The sequence below is a fragment of the Panthera uncia genome, chromosome F2, assembly GCF_023721935.1.
Source record: "Panthera uncia isolate 11264 chromosome F2, Puncia_PCG_1.0, whole genome shotgun sequence".
Classification (NCBI taxonomy): Eukaryota; Metazoa; Chordata; class Mammalia; order Carnivora; family Felidae; genus Panthera; species Panthera uncia.
This window is the reverse complement of record NC_064812.1, coordinates 52,148,051-52,173,432: the sequence shown is the minus strand read 5'-3', so window position 1 is coordinate 52,173,432 and position 25,382 is coordinate 52,148,051. Positions and strand designations below refer to the sequence as shown.

The following is a 25,382-nucleotide window of genomic DNA, read 5'->3' as shown; positions in this document are numbered from 1 at the left end:
TTAAAATCTTTATTTATTTTTGAGAGAGAGGGGAACGGAGAGAGAGGAGACACAGAATCTGAAGCAGATTCCAGGCTCTGAGCTGTTAGTGCAGAGCCCAAAACGGAGTTTGAACTCATGAACCACGAATTCGTGACCTGAGCCCAAGTCGGATGCTTAATTGACTGAGCTGCCCAGGTGCCCTGAAGACGATTAAAAATAGAAAACTCCTTAAAGAGGATCGCCTATGAAGAGAAGGAGAAGCTAGGTTTGAAATCAAGGAAGTATTCCTTTTCTTAAGGAATGGAGATACCTATTGGTTTGCAACCTCAGGAGTTCCCTGGATGAAATTCAAATCTGGACATTGTACACCTTAGGGCAAGAAGACCAAAGAAAGAGACAGGCCACTCCAGATTGGTAGATGGCAGTCTTAGTAAGCAAGGGAATTTACATACAACGTTTGTCTTGAGTAACTACAAAATAAGTAGATCTCTACATCTGCCCACCAAGGATCTTAAAAGTTTATGTAGAGGCCTTAAGGGGGTTCAATCATGTATACAGTCCAGATGGTCTCAGTAATACAGTGTTCTCTTAATGCTGCATCCTTGAAATGGCTCCTAGTGTGAGAACAGTGGGCAGAATGTAGAATGTACATTCCAAGATCAGGAGAGGAGGTAATGAGCCTCGAATTTCCTGGATCCAGCTGGAGAGTCAACCAGCAGACACATCCTCTGCATATCTCCTATAATAATGAGAGAGAAAGTAGATGTATGATAATGAGAGAGAAAGTAGAAAGGAAGGGAGCCATTTTAGGTAGGCTTATGGGTATGGTAGTGCAAAGTTGAGTTGGTTATCTTTGAAGGCTTCCACATTCTCTTCGACATATATACATAAACAGTGAGATAATCTCTTGGGAGAAAAAGAAATGGTAAGGAGGTGAAACAGAGTCAACAAGAGAAAACTAGCAGTATTTCTAAGCAGGATTGATGTCCTAATTTAGTTTTTAATGGTTTTAATCTCCTTGTATGTGTGAATTTTCCTCTTAGCCCCATAGCTTGCACAGGGGAGATCGAAGGTTGGCTGGATGCATCCTGGATTAGGATGTTGTGAGAGACACAACTAAAGGACAACAGGAAAATTGAGTTCAATGTATTAGCAAAAGAATGACTAACCTAATGGACCACGGACACTAATTCATAGATTGGAATTACATACAATGACTTCAAGTGCAAAAGTGTATCTGAATTTTTTTAGTTCTGAACTCATTTGAGGTGGACCTCCCATTTCCGCTGAGGGTAGAAACACAACTTTGACAAAGATAACCGAATCTTGTATTTTAACATAGTCTCTAGGAGCAAATATTCCATTAGTTCAAAGCTCAAAATTCTTTTTATGAATGTTTCTCATCCTCTAAAGGTGTCTTGTCTTCATTTCTTTTTTCTCTGATGGCCTGTTGATAAAGAAGTCCAACACCAGTTGGTTGGGGGAAAAGGGCAGTTAAGTGTACTTTTTGTCCTTATTCTAATTTTCTCTTTTTCCTTGGCCACTTCTCTAGCCAGAAATGCTTACCTCAGTGTCTTGTCTGAATAGGAACTACTGCCACATGACATCATCTTCTTTATGCAGGAACAATATTGTGAAAAGGGGAGCTGCTATAATAGAAATAAATAGAGGGGTGGATGGATTAATGGTCCCAATGTGGTAGGAAAACCGATGGAACAGAAATGGCTCAGGAAACAAGATGGAAGGGTAGGAAGATGTACTTAGGGAAGGTATGTCTGAATTTAGTATTCCAAAGCTGGGGAAGTTTTATAGGTGGCAATGTCCAGAGTATGCCTAAGGAGATGTTAGATGAGATAAACTGGTGATCTTGGAGGCCACAAGGTAGCAATGAAAGACTGGTGTGTAGTTTGGGTCATCAACATTGATTTGGAATCATCTAAGACAAGCGTGGGAGTTGGAATGGAGATAGAGACCATGATCCAGAATCTTCACTTAATGAGGCAAGTATTCCAGATGGCTGTGGTAAATCGATTTTAAATATCATTTTTAGTAGAGACTCTGATCACCCTAGAATAAAATTGAAGGGAGAAAATATAGTATAGATGCTTTTTATAAGTAGCATGCAAAGAGGAATTTATAACTAGAGAGTGATCAAAAAGAACAATGTTAGAACTTTCATGCCAAAACTTGCTATAGAAGGTATAATTTCTGATGTATTCTGGAAGTTTTATCTTTGTCCCCCAAATGTCACTGTGGCATGCGGTAAATATTTTCTTCCAAATAGATAACAGGTAGGAATAGTACACTTGAGTAGTTGGATGAAAGGTACCAAAATGCCCTTCCCTCCTCCGCCCCTTTGCCTCTAATCTGGTAGTCAGCAGATTTGGACTCACTACTGTTACTGCCAATAGCCATGTCTGCTGGCATTTACATAACAGAATAGGGAAGTGAGTTATGAAAGCAGCCACTGTCATTTTCTTGTATTTTCATCACAAGGACATACTAAAATACATCCTTGGACAAAAGGACCTGGCTGAAAGTGGTTTCCAGATATCTCACCCTGCTGATTTGGATGTGAAATGCAGGAAAACAGTGGTTGTTGGGAGGTGACTGAAGAGAGAAAAGTAAATAATTTCTGGCAAATGTCTACTAGGAGAGGCTTTGAAATTCACTGTTTAATTGTGATTAATTAGTTAATTACTTGATTTAACTAGTAGTTGCTTCAATTAGAGGAGAATTTGGTGTGTTATTTTTTTCAATTTTCAAGGCTTCATTTCTAGCTAGGTAAATTTTACCTCTTATAAAATGCATTTGCATGTAAGACTGGTTTCTTCAATTGCTTTTTCATGAAGAATTCTAGAATTGACACTGAATAAAGTTCCATATTATGCAAAGCAATATTTTTTAAAAATATATAAACCAAAATGTTCTGATGAATTCACAGTTATCATGTGGTCTCTTTATTTACAATCTTTAGAATTTATGCTGTTCTCAGAAATTATACCTTATTACATGGCTTATTTTTTTTAATGCTAAAGGTGTTATCTAATTACACTGTAATTAAATGTAATTTATCAAATAGAAATAAAGACAAAACCGGTAATCAGAGACTCTTGCTCCATTCATAGATATTCATTGGAGGTGTATCGTGTAATTAGTTTACCAATGTTTACTCTAGAACAAGTAGAATAAAATTATCATCATTTTTCCTTTCATCATTTGACAGCACACTTGGAATTCATTTGCATAGCTTTACAATGGAAGTCATTACCCTCATCACAGATCTACTGTTGTATAGCCAGCAACGAAAAAGTGAAGCTTATGAAGGGTTTAGAGATAAGAAGATGGATTTATTGTTGAATAAAAGAGTTTAAAGTTTCTTTTTGTTCTGGGATAGTTGTAAACATAGAACTCTTATGATCTCAGGTTTGGCCAGATCTCTGAGGAGAGATTCTACCTATTCCCTGTATACAATAAACTGAGGAAGACTACTGACATACGACTTACAAAGGAGATAGCTTGAAACTGGTATTGGAAACTTCGTCCCTCACCCATGAAAAGAAATAAAGGTATTCAAGTCGGAGAAGCTGGGTGGTGGGAGGTAGATTCTTCAAAGTGGGTACGCTCTGTGTTCTTCCCACTCCCCGGGGTCAAGAGTGTGTGTGTGCATTTTACGGTGGGGGATTATCTCCTTGTCTCAAATCTCTGAAGAGGCACTTCACAAGAAACTCATGGAGGTCTACATATGTGCATCTGTGGTTTGGAGAACACAGCAGCTAAAGCAGGAATTGCCTACCAAGCAACTAAATGAAAAGAATGCATTTGGGAAATACACTCACACCAATCCTGCCGGAAGTATATATGTCCAGTCCTGCTTTTTTAACAAGAGAATTACATTCGTTTATATCATACAAGAGAATTCACTTCTTGGTTAACAACTGTCTAACTGGTTTGAGTTCAGGAAAGGGAAGCACCACTTCCCACTTCTCCATTTCCCCGCCTTCGTGCCTTTTCCACTTTTGGCTTTCTGGAGTAATAGTCTTTTTTAATCCATTAATAGTGGTTAAATGCATGGGCATTGGGATCAGACTCACCTGGAATAGAGTTTTGACTCTGTCATTTGCTGACACAAGAGAAGCACTTGCAGTTTACTGAACAAATTAGGCTTCTGTTTTGTCATTTGTAAAATACAGAAGAGTGTAGTGCCTACCCCACAGAATTACAATCAGTGCATGTAATTAATTAGCTCAGTACATGGAACATGGAGCTAAATAGATGTTAGCTATTATAAAGTACGTATTAAAAATGGGTGTTTGGGGGCACCTGGGTGGCTCAGTCAGTTGAGCGTCCGACTTCGGCTCAGGTCATGATCTCGCGGTCCGTGAGTTCAAGCCCCGCGTCGGGCTCTGTGCGGACAGCTCAGAGCCTGGAGCCTGTTTCGGATTCTGTGTCTCCCTCTCTCTCTGACCCTCCCCCATTCATGCTCTGTCTCTCTCTGTCTCAAAAATAACGTTTAAAAAAAATTAAAACAAAAATGGGTGTTTGGGACGCCTGGATGGCTCAGTCAGTTAAGCATCTAACTCTTGGTTTCAGCTCAGGTCATGGTCTCATAGTTCATGAGTTCAGCCCTGCACTGGGATTCTTTTTCTGCCTCTCTCTCTGCTCCTCCCCTGCTCGTGCTCGCAATACATACATACATACATACATACATACATACATACAGGGTGTTCACTCTCCAGTGTCCTAGTGTGCCCAATCCTATCTTAAAATGTAGATTCAGGAGTTTCTCCTCTGAATTTAGTTGGGAGTCTTGTGACCTTTGTTGATATTTTAAATTCTCAAGGGTTGCTGGGAGATGTCTGCATTGAGTACCTGAATGATATAAAATGGGAAGTCTCATATTCATCGTTATGGTTAATGGGCAGATGACAGAAGAAGCTTCTGTATAAAGTCAGGGAAATATTCCTATTCACGAATTGAGTTGGCAGAAATAGCTCTATGTGGCTACCAAGTGTTCTCACTTAAATGATTCATGAAATGACCAGCTGCATCAGTTTTCTGGAAACATTATGGGTCCTAGGCATTTGAATAGTGTCCCTTAAAGAAGTCTTCCTCCCCCCAGAATCTTTCACTGCAAAATTTTTGGGCCAACCGTTACACTTTGCAATTCCTTTTAGGAAAGTCAATCATTCCTGGGGTCTGAAATCTAGTATCCTCTCAATATCCCCTTCTTAACCCCATCTAGGCCAAAGCTCAATTTTTCTTCCCCCCCTCCCCCTGCCCCATAACAGAACTTGGTGAGGCATTGAAAAAGACCAGATGTTAACAAAACAAATATGTTTACCTTCCTGGAGGATACAGGGAGCTAGTTCATAAGGCCATGGCTTTTAAAACCACAGCTGTCCTATAGTTGAAGGGAAAAAGGAGATACTTTCACACAATACCTTTTCTTTTATGGCTCATATAGCTTTACCTGTTGCAGAAATGAAGGAAGTGAGGTGGGGGAGAGAGGAAGAGGGGAAGGGGGAGAAAAAGAAAGGTAGAGAAAATCCTTTGATTTTTCTTACACATATATGCACACATATACACTTATAAATAGCTAGGCAGCTGTCCCCCACCGAGTGCTAGGCTCTGTGCTAAGTGCTTTGTTTCCCAGCTAATCTTGCCTGTGATACTAAAAGAATGGTATCATAATCTAGGTACATAATAGGAAATTGTGGCTCAGAGGAGTTAAATACCTTACTTAAGTTTGCATAGCTAAGTAAGGGGTGCAAACATACATTGTCTTACTCCAAAGCCCATGCCCTTTGTACTATATACATGATACCTCTGATTACTCAAGTTCAGTTAATTTTTATTCTTTAAGTAGAGATAACAAAAAATGGGCATTCTTCTGGGAAAAGTAACATAATAATTTCATACAGGTACTCTTGGCTTTTCCTGAAATAAATTTTCCAAAAGAAGGGGGGAAGATACATTAAACAACTAGGAAGAGAAATATAAATTTGGTTCACTTCATATTATGGCCTAAAGGTCATGTTGGTGTATATGTGTTTAATATTGAAACATATGGAATACAGTATTACCAGATATAGAACTCCCAGTATTCCCACACTTGAAATAGAAAAAAATGAATAATTTATCTGACTTCTACCCTTAATCTGCTGTGTTATATAGTATTAGGCAGACATTTCATGTAATATCAAATAAAAATATTTGTTCAATAGAGGCCTTTTTATTTTAGTTTTTTTTAATGTTTATTTTTGAGAGAGAGAGAGAGAGAGAGAGAGAGAGAGAGAAAGCACTTGCATAAGTGGGGGAGGGGCAGAGAGAGGGAGACACAGAATCTGAAGCAGCCTCCAGGCTCTGAGCTGTCAGCACAGAGCCTGATGCGGGGCTCAAACCTACGAGCCATTAGATCATGACCGGAAGCCAAGAGTGGGACATTTAGCCGACTGAGCTACCCAGAGGCCCCAGCTAAATAGAGTCTTTTAAACCTTTAACTCCCAATCAGTTTTTGTTTTTATTTTTTTCCCAACAAAATACTATACCCAAAATTTCCATGTACTAAAATGTTGCAAAATTTCATTTGGGGGACATTATTTCTTAGATCATGAAATATAAATTATTCCTTACTATTTTATCATTCAACATTGTTGATAAATTTTAAGCAGAAATTTCAGATGCAAAGGCACATTTAAATGGCATTTAAAAACCAAACAGGACCTGTATCTTTGCACTGGTTTATGCTTAGAGCACGAAAATTAACATTTCTTATCTGTAGTTATCAGATGTTTTTTCCCAGAAGGAACATGAGTTAATGGATTCTTATCCTACTTTTAAAAATCACAACTAAATAAATAGTTGTTGAGCTTAAGGAATGGTAATCTGTGTGATATTCCACTTTCCCCCAGGGAGCTATCCTTTGCCTATGCTTTTTTAGATAGAACTGAGTGGGTTTTTTTTGTTTGTTTTAGTTTATATAAATATCAGAAACACAGTACAAAAATATAATGAAATGCACATGTGTAAATTACCTTATGTCAATTGTTACTTCTAATCTATATTTTTCTTCTACCTAAATTGCACAGGCACTCAATCTGGTCTGTTGTGAATGTTCATGGGATAAATCCAGAGCAAAATCTAGATAATCTACTGTGGAATGTGCATATTGCAATATATTACATTAGCCAAATATCTATCAGATCCATCTTTATTCTTTTAAAATAAACTTTGTTAAGATATCACTGTCTACGTTATTTTTGAAAATATTTTTCTTTATATCTCACCTTCACTAAAATTTGCTATGATTATTATTTTGCTGTTTAACATAAGTAAGAAAGATTGTGGGAGAAAAAAAAAACCTAGTATTTTTATTGGTATTAGCATGTGCTTGTACTTTGTCCAGTAGAATTCATTGTTTTGATTTATATCATTTTTTTGCTATTATTAAATATATAAACAATTTTCTCTACTTTGCACTTAATTTTGTAATTCTTTTTGCCCACTTTTTGCTGACCAAAGGAGTGAATATAGGGACAGATGATGATAGGGCATCATGAGAGTAAGGAATTTCTGGGTTAGGGCCACACTATTTCATCAAAAAGCCATCGAGGAATCACATTTTCATGTGACTATTTTCTAGCATTTTGAGGAGATAATAGAGATATTGCTATGGAGAGAAGGTAATTTCCCCAAAGATGCTTAAAATGGGTGTTTTATCTAGGAGTCTTTTCCTTTACATATTTAGGCTAATGTGTTTACATTTAAGATCTCTTCCCTTTTCAATATTCATGTTTTGGTTTTAGCACCTTTCCCCCAGAAAAGTAGAAGTAAATTGCTGCAGTCCGTTTTCAATTTCCTGGAGAATTTAGAAATACTTGACACCAGATACTTAAATCTCAAAATACTGCACGTCGAGCTCAGCACTACCTGTAGGAAGGAGGCTCTGAGGCAGCTGTCTAAAGGTGAGTGGGTGAATGCTTATCGTCTTCTCTCTTCTAGACCACAAAGTCCAGAAGCAGGGTCTTAAGCTTTTTCTCTTGGTGTCTAGGACAACTTGGGGGCTCATCCCCCCACCTCAAAGTAAGCACTTCAGCTAACAGGCAAGAGAAACCAGTAAGTAATGTCACATTGTGAGCTAACTCTAGCTTTGTTTATTGTCTCTCTTGCTCTAAGAGCACACACTGCTACACTATTTTTACAAAACTCAAAAGTAACATAATTGGTTGGAATGGGCACTGAAAACTGATCTTACTCCTCATGGATTCCTGTCTTCCAAATTAGAGTCAAGGTTAAAGTAACCCAGTGCTGATCATCATATCATCTAAGGCTGTCTAGACAAGGTAAAAATGTTCTCATCAGCAGTTTTGCAGACAAGAAAAATACAGGTTTGTGTAAATTGCTGGCTCAAACCTTTTGTGGTATGATTACAAAATGAGAACTATGATTTTATTTCTTATATATTTTACAGGAAGTAGAATGAGGGAGTGAAAGCCATTTTATGGAATCTGTTCCATGGAGCAGGAGACTTGTCCAGAGTTCTTTGTGTTGAGGATGGAAGTTGAAAAAAAATCTAGACATGATCAATTCAAACTGTAGTGTACAGGTTCACTCTTCATTCCAGCTCATATATCATCTTTCTGTCATTCTTTGCTGAGCTCCTACTGCTTTGAGCTCTTTTAAAATAAAGATATAATTTTTTTATATGATTGGGAAAATCCTTTGTCTCAATTTTCAGTTTCTCTATAGCAAATTTTCTTCATTTGCTTTTTTATTCTTGTTTCTTCCTTCTATGTACTAGAAGTTTTTGACATAGATCCTGTGTTGGATCCTTTTTGATTCTGTCTCAACTTGAAAAGACATGAAATCATTTCAGATAAAAAATATGTAGGAGGGTATGTGGTGTGTGTGTGTGTGTGTGTGTGTGTGTGTGTGTGTGTGTGTAACCACGCATGTATGTGTTTAATTCAGGCTACAGGAACTCTCTCTCTGTTCCTGGGTCATACATGTGAGTTAAGCAATCTTTTCCTGTACTTCAGCTGACCGAGACAGGCAGGTGGGGCTTTCACTTGCTCTCCTTTACCTGCAGTGTGTTTGGCTGCAAAAAACAGCCTGTGCAATATCCCATTCTGGTCATTTTCTGATCCAGGTCCTGCCACAGGGTGTCCATTGGCTAATGTTGGTTATTATGGTTATTGCAAAGTTCTTGTGTGTTTTTTATATCATTAATGTAATGATTTTTAAATGTACTGATTATGTCACTGGGAATTGCATAAGTTTGGAATGCTGTAGTTGTTGCTTTGTTCAGGGCCTTTATGCAAAAATCAGGTCCCCAAACATTCAAAAAGTGTTCCCCTGAATAAAAGTATCCAATTATAATTGAAGTCTATACTTTTATTTTTATTATATTTTTAAAATATTTATTTTTGAGAGAGAGTGCGCGCGTACGTGCACGCGCACGCACACACACGCACGCGCGCATAGGGAAGGGACAGAGAGACAGAGGGAGACAGGATTCTTAAGATCTGAAGCAGGGTCTGTGCTGACAGCAGACAGCCCGATGCCTGGCTCGAGCCCATGAACCCACAAACCCACAAACTGTGAGATCATGACCTGAGCCAACGTCCCACCCTTAACTGACTGAACCACCCAGGCATTCCTGAAGTCTATACTTTGAAAAATAAAAAAGACCAGCGACTGTTTTTTGAAAGGTAGCTCATAGGTTCCTGTGTGGAAATATGAAGCTTCTGTAGCTAACAAATAGCAGAAAGTGAACGACTTGTGCTGTTATAAATTTAAATTACTTTCTCAAATCATATGTGTACCAATTAAGTACGTCAGTAGTTTGTGATGAAAAGCAAAGATCACTAACCTCTTCTGTCCTAATCCTGGTCCGTGGGTCAGAGGAAATCTTTTTATTCTATTTTAATTTTTAATTTTTTAATTTTTAAATTAAAAAAATGGGAACGCTTCACAAATTTGCACATCATCCGTGTACAGGGGCTGTGCTAATCTTCTCTGCATGGTTCCAGTTTTTAGTATGTGTGCTGCTGAAGCAAGCACCAGAGGAAATCTTTTTAAATTGTTGTTCTGTTAGTGATCTTAACTAGATAATATGATCAGATCTCTATTTTTTGCTTTACCAGCTTAATAAAGTATTGATTGTTTAATATGAAAAGTCATTTTTATCTTACCTGTTACTTTTCAGACATTATTCTGAGAGTACAGGTTGGGGCAAAAATTAGATTGGAATCAGGTGGAGAGGGAATAGGCACAAGGGAGTCAGAGACAACGCAGTCCTTAGCCGTGGTTTTGCTTTCCACAGATTCAGTTACACAGTCAAAGGCGGTGGCGAAACAGGTGCTCCTACTCCTGACAGATTATCTGAACGTCAATAGTCATCGACATCTACGTCACCACCCCTACATAATTCCCCTCACTTCATCTGATCACATAGGCATTTTATCGTGTCACATCATCACAAGAAGGGTGAGTACAGTTGGTTAAGATATGTTGAGAGAGAGAGAGAGACCACATTCACGTAGCATGTTGTTAATAATTGTGGTATTTTATTTTTGGTTTTTGTTAATCTCTTACTGTGCCTAACTTATAAAATAACTTTATCATAGGTATGTACGTATAGGAAAAAACTATATACAGAGAGCTTGGTATTATCTGCGGCTTCAGGCATCCCGTGAGGGTCTCGGGATGTATACCACTACTGTATTGTCAATTTTGTGGAGTTTAGCTCTAAAGGGGACTGGAAAAAAGATCTGTAATTAGAGAGGGATGTGTGGTTGAGAAAGGCTTTTGTTTTAATTTGTTTCATTAGGATGAGAGAATTTGTATGTTTGTAAGTCAGTGGGAACGGTCTAGGAAAGATGGAAAAAGTGTTTAATTTGTGCCAGAAACATTCTTAGCACTGTATCTCTATTTATGTCTATGCCTTGGTCTAAAAATATATTTTATTTCTATATGTATATATTCATTGAATTCTTGCAATAGCTCTGAGATATTCTTATTGTACCCATTTTACAGATAAGAAACTTGTGCAACTGACAAGTTAGGCAATAGTCTCAAGATTACAAAACTAGTAAGTGGCCATGTTAGGATTCAAATTAGAATGTCTGGATTAAAACAACAGAGACTTAATCACTGTGGTCTTCTGCCTCTGAAGCTTACTTTAGAGTCCCACTTTCGCTTTCTTCAAACGAATTATTTCAGTAGTTTTAAAGTATACTATCTGGTGTCATGACTGGGGTAAAGTCTGGCTGTCTGTGGAGAGGTTCTGGAAGGGAAGTTAGGTTGCTGACTGGTAAATTTATTTTATGTAATATTTTTAATGAATCTCCCTGTTTTCAGTCTTATTTCTCACTTTGGTGCTTTGTTACTTCAGTTGACTTTAAGCCCAAATCCTCCCCAGGTTACTTTCAAGTGAATGTTTTCACACCTACTCAGCAGTATTTTTATGGCATATTCTAGCCTGTAGTTTTTTCCCCTGTAGTTTTTCCTTTGTCAGTCTGTTCACATACAACTTCATCTTTGAAAAGTTTGTTGGAATCTCTTTTATAATGTAATGCACCTCTCACTCTTTTTTCTGGCATGAAATTATTTATTTTGTACTTCAGAATCTTTCAAGAGTAATTGGAAAGGTGGATAAAAAGCAAACACATGTTTCCAGCCTTCATCTTAAGTTGGAAGTGAAAGCATTGACTCATTTTTTAAAGAGAGATGGATTGGTTAAGTATCTTTTGAGTTTACTGATTTCAGTGTAGTGTTGAAGAACACAAACTTAAAAAGACTTTAGTTTCAAACCAGCTCTACCACTTACTAGTCACTTTAACCAAATACTTCACTTCACCACAGTTACCTCAAGAGTACAATCGTTCAAACTACTAATTGAGATGACAAAGGATTGACATTTAGCATAGAATACATTCCATGTTAAGTGCTTAATGAATACTAATTACTATTTTTTCTTAGGTAATAGTAAGATCCTGATAGAGACAGAGCAGTATGGGTTATTTGGTTTATATTATTGGTATGATCACTGTCATTATGAAGTATTGATTGAAGCCTACAGTATTATAAGTGATGCAAATATAAAGATAGAACAGTAAAACTTGTTTTTGTATAAATATACTTAAAATAGTTGTTGCATGTAACATTATATATTATTTTTATGTTATAACAGGGGTAATATTTTCCTTCAAGAGAATATTTCCAATTTTTATAATGCCTATGCATAATATAATATTTTATTAACAAATTATTTCACTGGGGTTCTATATTTCTTTTCTATAGATAAACATTTTTTATTTATATAGTTTTTTAAAAGGAAATACTGCTGAATATAATATATATTTGAAATATAAAAGTAGCTTTCAGCTTACATAATTATCTTTTAGTATACATATTATATAATTCTAATATATAAAAATATATTCTAATATTTTGTTTTTATGTATCCTAGGCAAATGGCCTTGTTATTCACTACATTTCTGCTTCCTTAGTCAGACAAAAATTAATTCTAGCTAACAGGATGCTAGATGATTATTACCTTTGAGAGTAGAAGAACCTTGCTTCTCTTTGAAGTTCTAAGTCATTTATCACTATATGCTCGGGGATAATTCTGAGACTTTGTACATTAAATAAAATGACCAGAAATACACACTAAAGGTTGTCTGTTTAAGAAAAAAGGGATATATAAGTATGTGAACAGTGGCCAATTCACCCTTCGAATTTCATTTTCTCTATTCAAAACATTATCGTCTCAACTTACAGGAGCTATGACTTTATTGTGACCTATTACCATGTCTATAGTAACATTGGAAATATTTTGTGTTTAATGTCATTAACTTTTAGAATTTTTAGTTTTCACTTGAATGAATGAATGAAAACATGAATATTTTTACATAATTTATCAATTGCCACAGCTAAAATAGTATATGGATTTAGAAACTGTATATTGTATGTTTTTCTTACCTTGCTTGATCTCTTTAACATTTGTCACATTTGACAACATTTTCTATAGAACTTTTTTTTGAACTCCCAATTTTTGCTCTTTTCCTACTTTTTTTATTGTCCTGTATTGTTAGATCTTCTTACGCCCTTTGATTCTTTTTACTCTATATCTTTTTTGGGGAAAACTTATCCACAACAGATTCATCTACCACTAGAAAACACTAATAGCTACTATCCTGTATACCCTGCTCAGATCTGTTTCCTAAAGTGTTTATCTCTATCTCTGTGCATCTATCTATCCCTATCTATCATCTATCTATCTATCTATCTATCTATCTATCTACCTATCTTATTGCCAGCTGTTTTACTGGATATGTCTGCCTGAATATCTTGGAAGGTATCTAAAACTCGCCATGTTACAAACTAACCTTATTTATAGCCTTCTCTATGCAAAGGCACTCCCTATTTACTCCCTACAACATGCACAATGCATCCAACAACAACCTCTGAATCTATTACTTCTGTCAGTTAACAGCAGTATCATCAAACCAGTTTCCCAACTAGTAGATTGAAGGTCTTTTCAATTCCCTCCCCACCCACCCCCGTTTTTAAACTTTTAACTTTCACTTTAAAAAATATCAAAATGATCGTAACTTTCTTTAAATTTATCACCAAATCATTTTGATTTTATATTGAAAATATTTTCTGAATGTCTTCTTATTGTATTCCATTCTGATAGCTGCTTTTCAAGTCTTTATTACCTTTTGCAGCCCTTATCATATTTCTTTTTATCTATCTATCTATCTATCTATCTATTCTTAAAATCATATTATGAGGCAGTCACTATACCAGGGAGATGGTCAGGGAAGCCTTCTCATGTGGTAACATTTATAGCAGGGATAATGGGAAGATGAGCAGGAGCCTAACTATTCTCACATCTTCTCTCCCCTCCAATGATACTTCCCATCGTTCATTCTCCACAGTGACTTAAGATCCAACACAGGTCCTAAAACACACATATTGCTAAAATGATCAAATTTAGAATTCCAGTTACCTATGACATAAAATCCAAATTCCTTCAAGGCATACCTTTGCCTTCTTGGCCAGCATGGATTATTTCCTATTCACTTATGTACTGCAGAGGACAAAGAATTTGGATTCTCCAAGAAAATCTAAACAAAATACAATATGAAAATCATTATTTATTACTGTCTTTGCATGTGCCTTAAATGTCCACCTTCTCTTGTCTGCCTAACTCATCCTTCAAGACTCATCTAAAGTATAACCTCAGTGAAGTTTTTCTGAGAGAATTAAATTCTACTCTATGCTCCCACATTCCCTCAGCCTCCAGAAAATACCTCTATTATACCACCTGTCACATTAAAATTCAATCATCTTTTACATGTTTGTTTACTCAGGTCGATTGAACTTATTCAAGTCAGGGACTGAGATATTCATTTCTGCTATTTCTGGCACCCAGCTCAGTGCCCAGCATATTAGGTATTTAATACAAATTTGATGAATGGATAGATGGGTAAGGAGATGAATGACAAAAATTTGCCTCTTTCTAAAAATAATTGCTTTGAGTATACCATTCGTCTTGCTCACATTTCAATGCCAACAGTTTAAAGAGATTTCAATGACATGACTTTTCTGACCCTGGAAATAAATTTCTATATTTTACAACTCAAACACAAAGAGCTAAAAAAAAATTCTCAAGTTTTGCATTTGATTCTTTTACATTTCTAAGATTTGATACGTGAAAGGAGAGCTTAATGGAAATTCAAAGTGGGTTTGAAAGACATCTGAGTAGTTACTTGTAAATAAGAACATTCTGTTTATCTTCTTCTACTTCACTAAGAAAAGAAAAGAAAAAAAAAGACAGCAACACTGGGGAAAAATAGATCCTGCATTTTGAATCACAACAAACAAAACTAATAAACAGCAAACCACAGGGACCTGTCAGCTGAAAGGAAGATTCAGCGTTCATTTTATAAACAATTCACTAGTATGTCAACAGACATTCTGACAGGGAAAGAAAGTGAACAATACTTTTCAAAAAATATCTATTTTGTTGAATAAATCTTGAGCAAAGTATTGTGTGAGCTGTATTGATTGAGAGGTAGGACCATGCAAATGTGAAGAAGCTGTAATTCTTTTGTTGAGATACATTTTCTTTCAAATTTGAAAATTATTGCAGTATCATTAATATTACCCCCTTTTCTACAATAGAACGTGTGAGTAGATGTTACAAAAGATTATTTTCTTTCTAATAATGAAAAGAGTTAGGTATGGTGATAGAGATATTAAGACACATGAAATTATTTTCATATGAGCAGCACAGTTCTCATGATAACAGAAAGAAGTCATGAAATTAAAAACAGATTAGGATTATTAGCATGTTGACCAACTGATGTAATTATCCACTCAACTTATCAAAAATTTATTACAAAGATGATCAGATTAAATTTTTAGTATAGTAGGATTCTTGTCATAGTTTGGTCTCCCAAGAGCAAATTCTTAGATTTTGATTTAGGCACAGATCACTTATTTGGGTGGTGTTCCCAGAATGCTGGGGTAAAGAGAGAATGCAGTGGAGAGGAAAGCAAGGATGAGGGGAAGCCAGTTAAAAGTGGGTTCTTGAACTAGTTATAACTCTAGGCAAGTGAGTTCAATCTTGCTAGGAATCTTGTGGGAAACCATGTAGAATAAACCTCAGAGTTGTCCCTCCGATGAATGTGAGACTGGGACATCTCTCCACTGACACTTATCTCTCACTGACTGAAGTTTGCTCCTAGAGATGTGTATCTGCTGCACTTCAGGACTGTGCCTTTAGAGTAAGATGCCCTGGGAACTTGGGGAGGGAAGCATACAGTATATGCAAGAACTGTCCATTACAGCTACAACTGAAGGTAGAGCTGGCCTAGGGAGCGTGGTATGGGGCCCCAACAGTGTCCAATACACGTGTGCATTTGAATTTAATTTATAATTCCTCCAGCAACTACTTTAAATATGAACATGTATATTTTTGTTATTTAATTGCTTTAAAAGATAGGAAATAACCTGAAGAAAATAATGCAGTATTTAAAAACTTGCAAAATTTAAGCGAAATTTGGAAAAGTCATGATGGGCTAGTCATGATACATACATGGTAGGTACATTCTGTCATCTTCTTGCGGCTCTTACTAGTGGGCTAGAGATAATTCTGCTTTATGTAATTATGAAGATATCATTCTAACGAAATTCTCTTCTTCTTATTCCTTAAAACTTTTTCTTTTGAGTAGACTATGTTAATAAAATGAGGGAAAAAAAACTTCTGACATTTAAAAGAGTATCTACCGTTTCATCCTTTTGTTATATGTAGGAGCAGATTTGTTATATGTAGGAACTAATTTTTCTTTTCTTTTCTTCTTAAGCCATGTCTTGAATTTTCCATAAACATTATGTCACCAAACTTTTAACTTAAAATAGTTATAAAATTTTTCAACAAATAACTATTTTGTTGTGAATAAATCTTGAGCGAAACATGTGAACAGAATATGCTTACCATGTTCCAGGCACAGTTCTAAGGAAATTGTCTGTATTAACATATTAACTGTATGTTAACTACCTGGAATTTAAATGAAAGGTTGGGGAAAAAAGGTATGTCAACATAACAAGTGTAGCCCAGCATTTCTCAGGGCAAACTGGAACTTGTGGTCACCTCATTGACTGAAGGTCTGTCTCCTCATCTCTTCTAATTTGAATTAGGTATTCCTTTCTCTGCCTGCATCTTATTAATGTGATTTGCTTTTAATGGGCTATTGAAATTAATCCTTTTTGAGTGTCTGTTTCCTCAGAATATGAAGGATAGGAGTTTTATTTTGCTCACCTTTGTACCACTTCTCAAGCTCAGTTTATTATAGGTGCTCAAACAAATATTTATTTAATAGATGGACTCAACATGCATTTCTAACAAGCTAACTATAGTAGGAGAGGACAGATTTATGGGACCTTCGTTTAGTATATAGGACTAGAGTAGTTGCTGGGTACGGGGGGAGGGGACTTATATAACGGGATAGCCAAATTAGTGAAGGGTAAACTGAGTTAAATTTTTGGCGGGACCAAGGATTAGAGTTTGGTCTCCGATGGCGGATTAGCAGATGGGGGTTTTGAGATTCGATTGTAGGCCTGTATCAAAACTGGATTAGTGGGAAGGACTTACTGAAGTTACAGTGAAGGACAAAGGTGAGAATGAGAGAAGCACATAGCCCAGTTTTGACGGGGTCTAAGCTAATATCAGGACTATCTTACAGATAATTTAAACATTTAAAAGTAATGTTTAAATAATATTTGGAAGAAATATTCATTTCCAGGGTGCCTGAGTGACTCAGTTGGTTAAGCATCCGACTTCAGCTCAGGTCATGATCTCACCTCTTGTGAGTTGGAGTGTCACATCAGGCTCTGTGCTGACAACTTGGAGCCTGGAGCCTACTTCCAATTCTGTGTCTCCCTCTCTGTCTGCCCCTCTCCCACTCACACCCTGTCTCTTTCTCTCAAAAATAAACACACACTTAAAAAAAAAGGAAAGAAAAAATAATCATTTCCTTCTCTGTGTTCTGATTGCTTTTTTATATGTGCATATAATGGAGATATGTGCAAAGGCTTATCTCTATTATATATATTTTCTATTACATCATATTGTATGTGTGTTGATATTTATTTGGTTATATACCTATTTTCCCTATTAAGTCATATGCTTTTTGAAGGACTCGGGACTATGTCTTCTTTTTCTGATTGTAATTTTTTTAATTGAAATAGAATTCACATATAACATTAATTTCAGTTATACCACACAATGATTCTGTATTTGTATATTTTGAAAAATTATCACCACAATAAATCTAGTTAACATCCATCACCACACTTAGTTACAAACTTTCTTCTTGTGATGAGAACTTTTAAAATCTACTTTCTTAGCAACTTTCAAATATCCAATACAGGTGTTATGAACTGTAGTTACCATGCTGTACATTACATCCTCGTGACATTTATTTTATAACTAGAAGTTTGTACTTTTTGACCACCTTCACCCATTTTTGCCCACCCCTATCACCTCCTCCGGCAACCACCAAAATGGTCTTTGTATCTATGAGTTTTGTTTTTTTTTACATCCCACATTTAAGTGAGGGAGTAGTATTTGTCTTTGTCTGACTTATTTCACTTAACATAATGCCTTCAAAGTCCATCCATATTTTTGCAAATGACAACATTTACTTGATTTCTATGGCTGAATAATATTCCACTGTGTGTGTGTGTGTGTGTGTGTGTGTGTGTGTGTGTGTATTTTCTTTATCCATTTATCCATCAATGGGGAGGTATGTCTTATACACATTTACACACTTTTTTCTTTCTCCATTGCTTTTTCTGACATACAGTAGACATTTAACTAATTTTGTTAAATAAATGAAAAGTTTTCCTTATTTAACTCAGCCCACTTTCTGCATTTTTATCCGTTAAACTACTGGTGACCTTCACTAAGTGTGTTTATATGTTCAATTAATAGCAATAGAATGTAATTTTACATTTATTTTGGTTAACTGATCAATTTATGTGTTTCCATTACTTTACTGTAAGCTTTGTTAGGGCAAAAATTATGTCTACTATGAATGTTTGTATACTCTATGATGAATGTAGTGATTGGCACATCATCAATTATTTAAAAATACTGAATGAATACGAAATTGGATTGAACAGATTTATCTTTGAAGAAGATGAATTGGTTTGAGTGAATTGGTTTGAGTTTTCAGTGTCTTTGTTGGAGTCTTCTCTAATATTTTTTACCTAGAATCTTCTCTATTGCCTGGCAATTCAAATGGTTGGAAAGTCAGTTCTTGCCTTTGGTAGTGAAAAATGCCCTACTTTTCTTGATCCTATACGACTCTTGTGACTTTGGCTATTTTTTTCCCTAAGTGATGTTTGTGGAAACTTCAAATTCAGATTTAATTAATTCATGCATTTTCAAGCATTTATGAAATGGGTTAGTTATTTGTAGCATTCTCTCATCTTAACTCCTGGGCTTTCCCCCCCTCCCTTCATTACTCACATTCTTACTCTGAGATCTCAAGTCAAGTGACTAGTTCCTTTTCTCCCTTCTGCTCCTATCCTGCTCTAAGAAATACTTCATGTTTTGGAATTATGACACCTTGCTTCTCACTGTAAGTGAGAGGGTGGAAGTGGGATGGAAGCTTTAGGCTGTCATTAGAGCTTGAATCTAAGCTTTTATCAACTTACCATTTTACCTTTTTTTTTTTTTGAGAGAGAGAGAGAGAGAGAGAGAGAGAGAGCGCGCGCACAGGTGTGCAAGTGCATTAATGGGGGTAGGATAGAGGGGGAGGAAGAGAGAGAGAGAATGAATTCTAAGCAGGTTCCGTGCCCAGCGTGGAGCCTGATGCTGGGCTCGATTACACAACCTCATGACCATGAATTCATGACCTAAGCCGAAATCAAGAGTCACATGCTTAACTGAGCCCCCCGGGCACTTCTCCACCACTTTATCTTTTAATACATGCTTATTAAATAAAGAAATGAACCAATGGAGAATAAAGCAAAGATAATTGATGAGTAAGATCTTAGGCAGCATTTATTAAATAGCACTCAGGGGTAACAGTCATGCTTTACTGAAGTTTTATATTTCTAATTTGTTGTTGTTTTTTGTATTTTGATAGGTAATGCTTTTTTACTTTTTAAGAGGCTAATTTCTCCTCTGAACATTAAAAAAATTATTGAATTGATTTAAAAACTACATGTCAGTTTCCCTTCGCATGGTCATTAGATCAAAGAATCTACATAATCATCTATACTTGAATCTAACTCAAGGTAGGAGCAATTGTCCTCCTTCCTTCTTATTTGCCATGATTTCAGTATCATTATGTGCATAGTTTCACAACTATATCACATTTTGAATCAGGGAGAAAAATATACCAACTCATGTAGGAAGAAAATTTTAATATTCAAATACTGAATCCACATTATGACAAAATTTTATTCTGTAGTACACAAAATGCAGCACAATATTCAATTCAATCATTTATTCAACAAGCATTCCTTGACTGCATACTATGTGTTGGGTACTCTGCCAAGGTTTGGATCATAGAGGAGGATACAAAGTTGACCAACAGTCCTTGAGGAAGTTAGTCTGCTGGAGAAGACAGAAAAAAATGTAACTGGTGTTTAAGGAGCAGGGAGTGGGGATGTTTTTCTTTTGGGGAAATGTTCATCCTGATATGAAGAAATGTTCATCCTGATGCGATGAAAAGTAAAATTGTTTCAAAAGAAGCAAAACACAAAGTAAAATAATACATTGTTTGAGAAATTATGAGAAAGGCTGAGTGGCTCAATAACAAAGGAGTGGGCCCCTGAGGAGAAGATTATTTGACTTGGGGATTTAAAAATGTGATGCTGACAGTGACAGAATGAAGGATGGCCCTGCAGTAAAGAGAGACTGAAGTAGGTTGTTACCTGGTAGTCACAATGTGCATCTGAATGAAAGCTCTGGTAAGGAGAGAGAGGAAGGGGAAATATGAGGTTTGTTCAAGAGAAAAAAAAAAAGGCCATCTTGATCATCATGGTCTTTTTTGACCTAACAATCACAGGCCAGTCTTTTTCCATGTTGGAATAGTACCTTTTTTCTTATAACATATATCTTGCAAGAATATATGGCACTGTTAACATGTTTTCTGAGAATGGTCCCACCCCAAGGGAAGATGTGTGAGTTTTACTTATATTGGTAATGATAGAAATATTCACCCTGGACAAGATAAATTTTCTTCCTGACTCTTATGCATTAAGTCAATGTCACTAATAGTCAGTGATGTTTTATGTCTTTGTCACAATAACTGGAAAACAAAAGTCTGTATGTATTTTAAGAAATCAGGGGCGCCCGGGTGGCTCAGTCAGTTGAACTTCCAACTTCGGCTCAGGCATGATCTTCCAGTGCATGAGTTTGAACCCTGCATCTGGCGCTGTGTGGACAGCTGGGAGCCTGGAGCCAGCTTCAGATTCTGTGTCTCCTTCGCTCTCTGCCTCTCCCCTGCTCATGCTCTCACGCATGTGCGTGCGCTCTCTCTCTCTCTCTCTCTCTCAAAAATAAACCTTGAAAATTTTTTTTAAAGCAATCAATATAAATTCTACTCACACTGCAACACAGTTCTAATTGCTGTGGTGGTTTCAACTGGCCAAGGCCAACATATATATATATGATATATATGAAAGAGGTGAGGACATAAAGCTTAGGTTAAAGAACTACACAAAAATTTTAATTAAAAGATCTTGGGATGAAGAATCCTAGGTTATATTTTTGGCATTGTCAATGATTCATTGCCTAGGGTACCCATTTTACCAGAACACTATGAAGGAACTATTGAAATACATGAACTCTAAAATTATATGATTCTAGAAAGTTTCATTCCTTCAAATAATTAATAATAGTTGAAACATAATAACTAATATTGATTGAATAATTCTTATAGTCTAAGCATGTGTACATATACATTTTATCACGTGCTCCCTCAACAATTCATGTGGAATCATGACTACTGTGTTTTAGAGAGAAGGGAATGAGTTTCAGGGAGACATAGTAACATGTTCCAAGTCATAAGTGCTGGTAATGGGGATCATATGTCTGAGGATCATACACACACACACACACACACACACACACACACACACACATCCTGGACAGTCTTGCAGAACTAAAATGAAGCAGAATATGGCAAAATTGCTTGATGGATTTTAAATGTCTTGATAATTATGTGAATAAATATTTGCCTGTTGTTGGGCAGTGGTCATATTTATTGATTTTTATATCTTGAGGAACAATTAGACTGCCTGGCATTTAGATGCTCAAATAATATTAGTGGAAGTGATTTAAAAGATCTGAATATGAATAAACTGAATTGTTCTGGGGACTCTTGACAGAGTAGATTAGGTAATCCTATGGAACAAAACCAGCTTCCCTGGCCCAGGATGATGATAGAGGGGGCAGATCAGAATTGAAGGAAAGAAATTTAAGATGTTAGAAGATTATTTGTATAACACTATGGACTTTTGCTATCAACTATGTGTTGCCAGACCAAATATATTTTCATTCTGAGACTTTAGGTTTTGTTCTTTTCAAAAAACATCATCAATCACCATTTATTTGTTCATTTTTTTTAGTATACTGAATTCAAAGTTGAGAGCATAATTAGGTCTATTTGAATAACCAAGAGTTAGGTTTAAAAAAAAAAAAAGCCCCAGGGAGGAGAAGTCATAGATTTTCAGTTATAATTTACCTCCTTAATCCCTGCTGCTACCATTGATCCAGGATTCCTCTTTTAAATGTTATACTTAAACCTGTTTTTAAAAATGTCACTAAGATGTATCCCCAGGTAATGTAAAGAAACATGACTCCTCTTCCTAATACTCATTCCCTTGGGAAAAAGAATAATTTAGGTATTTATTTTGTGATAGTATCTGTCACAGCTTTCAGTCCAGCTTTTTCTTAGAATTCTTATTATCCAAAGAGTTATGTAACTTTTAAACTCTCCTTTGAAACAAAACCGAAAGGTCACATCTGTCTTTACATGTTGCTCCCTACTGTTAGTGACTTTTATTTTCCAGTTTTTCTTTTTAAGGATTTGCCCTGTTATTAAAAATAGTTTATTTTTCAGACATTTTTCAGGAAGCTGCTAGAATGTTTATCCTACTTTTAATAATGGCTCCCTGCTTTCTGTTTTGGTACTTTAGAAACAGTTCCATTGATACTATCATAAATTTTTCAAAAACTTATTCCCATATCATTATTGTTCAGATAATTATAAAGCAGGGAAGCTATGCTTGGTGGCTGGTCAGTTTTGTTCAAGTATTTTGTCTTTGTTCTTAGTTTGTCTTGGAAACAAAAATGCATATAATAAAGTTGCCATGAAAAACTGCATGTGATTCATAATGGTTCTGGAGAGGAAAACTAGAACCAGTGGGTAAATATTACATATAGAAAAAGTTAAATTTATTATGGGAATTAACACCATGTAATTACAGCTGTCAGAATTGTAAATGTTAATCAATTGTACATTTTTAGGGATATTTAAGAAGAGATTTAATGAGCTCTTTCCCGAGATGTGATAAAAGAAATTATATACATATAATGTAAGTGGAATTGAATGAAATGATTTAGGGTATTTTTCTGGCTGTAGATATGTAAATATATATATGGTTATGTACCTACTTATATGCATCCACATATTTCCCTAAGTTATGTGTGTCTAATAGAAAGAATTGACTATAAAACATTGAGTAGAGAGAAAAGTAGAGAGAGAGGTTATGGCATTCTAATTTTTTAAAAAATCCCAATGTTTGAGAGATCATCAAATCTATAGATACAGATGGAAGCCACCACACCACCACTGACACATGGTAACCATTGCTGAGACCAAACTGATGACTTGTGTGCTAGTAAAGAGTAAGTCAGGCAGGCAATAGATTCACTGTGATATGTGAATTCCTAAAATGTGGGAGCTAATGTTATGGCAACGTAAATACTGAGAGGGCAAAGACAGAAAATACGGTTGCATTCAACCAGACAGATCAGGTGATACATTCTGATTGCTTCTAAGACTTGATAAGTGTGAGCTTTAAATTGGGAAGAAAATCATTTGCTTAATTTAGAGACGTTTCTTCCAGCATACTTTTGGGAAAGGATAGAAGTTAGTACATGTCCGTAAGAAAACTCGGAGAGCAAACTCAAATCTCGTATGTCTGCCTTGTGATAATATTGGAAAATGCCTGGAATGAACTGGGTTTGTACTTGAAATCTATTACAAGAGAAATGTGATACTGGACTAGTGATACAGTCTCATTTGCTCCACAAAATAACAGAAGTTTTGGTGTTTTTTGAGAGTATTGTCTCTGTGTGAGTGGGGGTCAAAAGCTGGGAGATATTTCAACTTCAGAACATATACATTTCCCCCCTTTTCAAAAAATGTGTAAATGCTAGTATCGAAGACAGAACTCTTAAATTAATAGGAAAAAATGAGGAACACTCTTGAAGTACAGGGATGCTTCTGGTTTAAGCATTTAGTCTGTAAAGGAGCTAGTCTGCAAAACTGTTCACCTACAATTGTCATTTAGCATGCTGATGTAGTATATCAATTTATTTTTTAAAGTATGGACTCTAATAATATCCACATTTCCTCATCACTTTAAAGCAGTACTCATTTACCTTTTCCATTTCGACCTCCTGCATTTGATGACTGCTTGATGGAATTAATTTGTACTAGAATGAAGAGATAAAGGTAGCTAAATCAGGTAAATGAGGTGAAAATCTCTAATTCCAGCAAGAAGACTATACACACTTAACAAGTGACCAAACAAGTTTGAAAGCAGAAACAACTGAAGAGGTTAAAATTTTTGGATTAGTTGGAGCTGCACTGCTGACTTCTATACTAGATTCACCATGGTAAAACTAACATAGATATGGATGCTCAGACTCTTGCATCTGTAGACAACCTTCATCCTCTACTCTAAAAGGACTGCTATGACATAACTACACATATTAAAAAGTTCTAGACTGGGAAGCACTGGTTGTGGGGAAACAGCTGTTCTTATTTTAAAGCAATATTGGGACAAGATTAGTTTTCCACTAAGAATGGAAAATGGGGTGGTGATGAGAAGGACTCTGTACATTTTGAGTAGAGTAGCAGGCTGGGCTGCTCCTAATGATGTCCAAGTTTGGGCAGAACACATGTCAAGTAATGCTGAACTGATCATCCTTTGAAAGGTTTAATCTCAGACACTCCAGTGACCCTGAAATTCTATGACCAATCAGAGAAGGGTTTTAGTACTTACACTGTCACTTTCCTAGTCCAGACTTTCATCATGATCAAGTAACCTTGATCTAGTCAACTTCTTTTGCCAGAAGATTCAAAAGAAATATGGAAAATAATGGTGAGTAAGAAAGGTATAAAATTTTTTCATGATTAACCACAGTCTATTTTTTTTTTAAGGAAAAAACCCACATCAGTCAAGAACTAAAAATTCTAGACCACAAATCTAGTGGTGTTGTGGGTAGGGGAATGAGAAAGGCCATAGCAGATAAGAACAAGTTAAGGCACTGCATTTTCTTTTTTTTTTTCTTAATTTTTTTTCAACGTTTTTTATTTATTTTTGGGACAGAGAGAGACAGAGCATGAACGGGGGAGGGGCAGAGAGAGAGGGAGACACAGAATCGGAAACAGGCTCCAGGCTCCGAGCCATCAGCCCAGAGCCTGACGCGGGGCTCGAACTCACGGACCTCACGGACCGCGAGATCGTGACCTGGCTGAAGTCGGACGCTTAACCGACTGCGCCACCCAGGCGCCCCAAGGCACTACATTTTCAATCCATCCCTAATGGAGTGTTGGAGGGAGGGAGGGAGG

At 36.2% G+C, this 25,382-nt stretch overlaps 1 long non-coding RNA gene and 1 other non-coding gene across 3 annotated transcripts in view; both read right to left on the bottom strand.

Moving 5' to 3' along the window:
* Positions 1–9,939: 9,939 nt before the first annotated feature.
* Positions 9,940–10,047, bottom strand: LOC125925013 (U6 spliceosomal RNA). The gene has a single exon (XR_007458667.1). It is a non-coding gene; the product is annotated as a U6 spliceosomal RNA (small nuclear RNA).
* A 3,736-nt stretch (positions 10,048–13,783) lies between these two features.
* The window catches only part of LOC125924588 (uncharacterized), a 65,833-nt gene continuing 54,234 nt past the window's right edge, over positions 13,784–25,382 (bottom strand). The window contains exons 4-5 of one of the 2 annotated variants that reach the window (XR_007458477.1): positions 24,814–24,873; positions 24,202–24,241 (exon numbers count right to left, since the gene is read on the bottom strand). This is a non-coding gene — a long non-coding RNA (uncharacterized LOC125924588). Of the gene's footprint in view, positions 14,121–24,201; positions 24,242–24,813; positions 24,874–25,382 lie in introns of those variants that run through there. The other variant, XR_007458476.1, reaches the window with a different exon arrangement.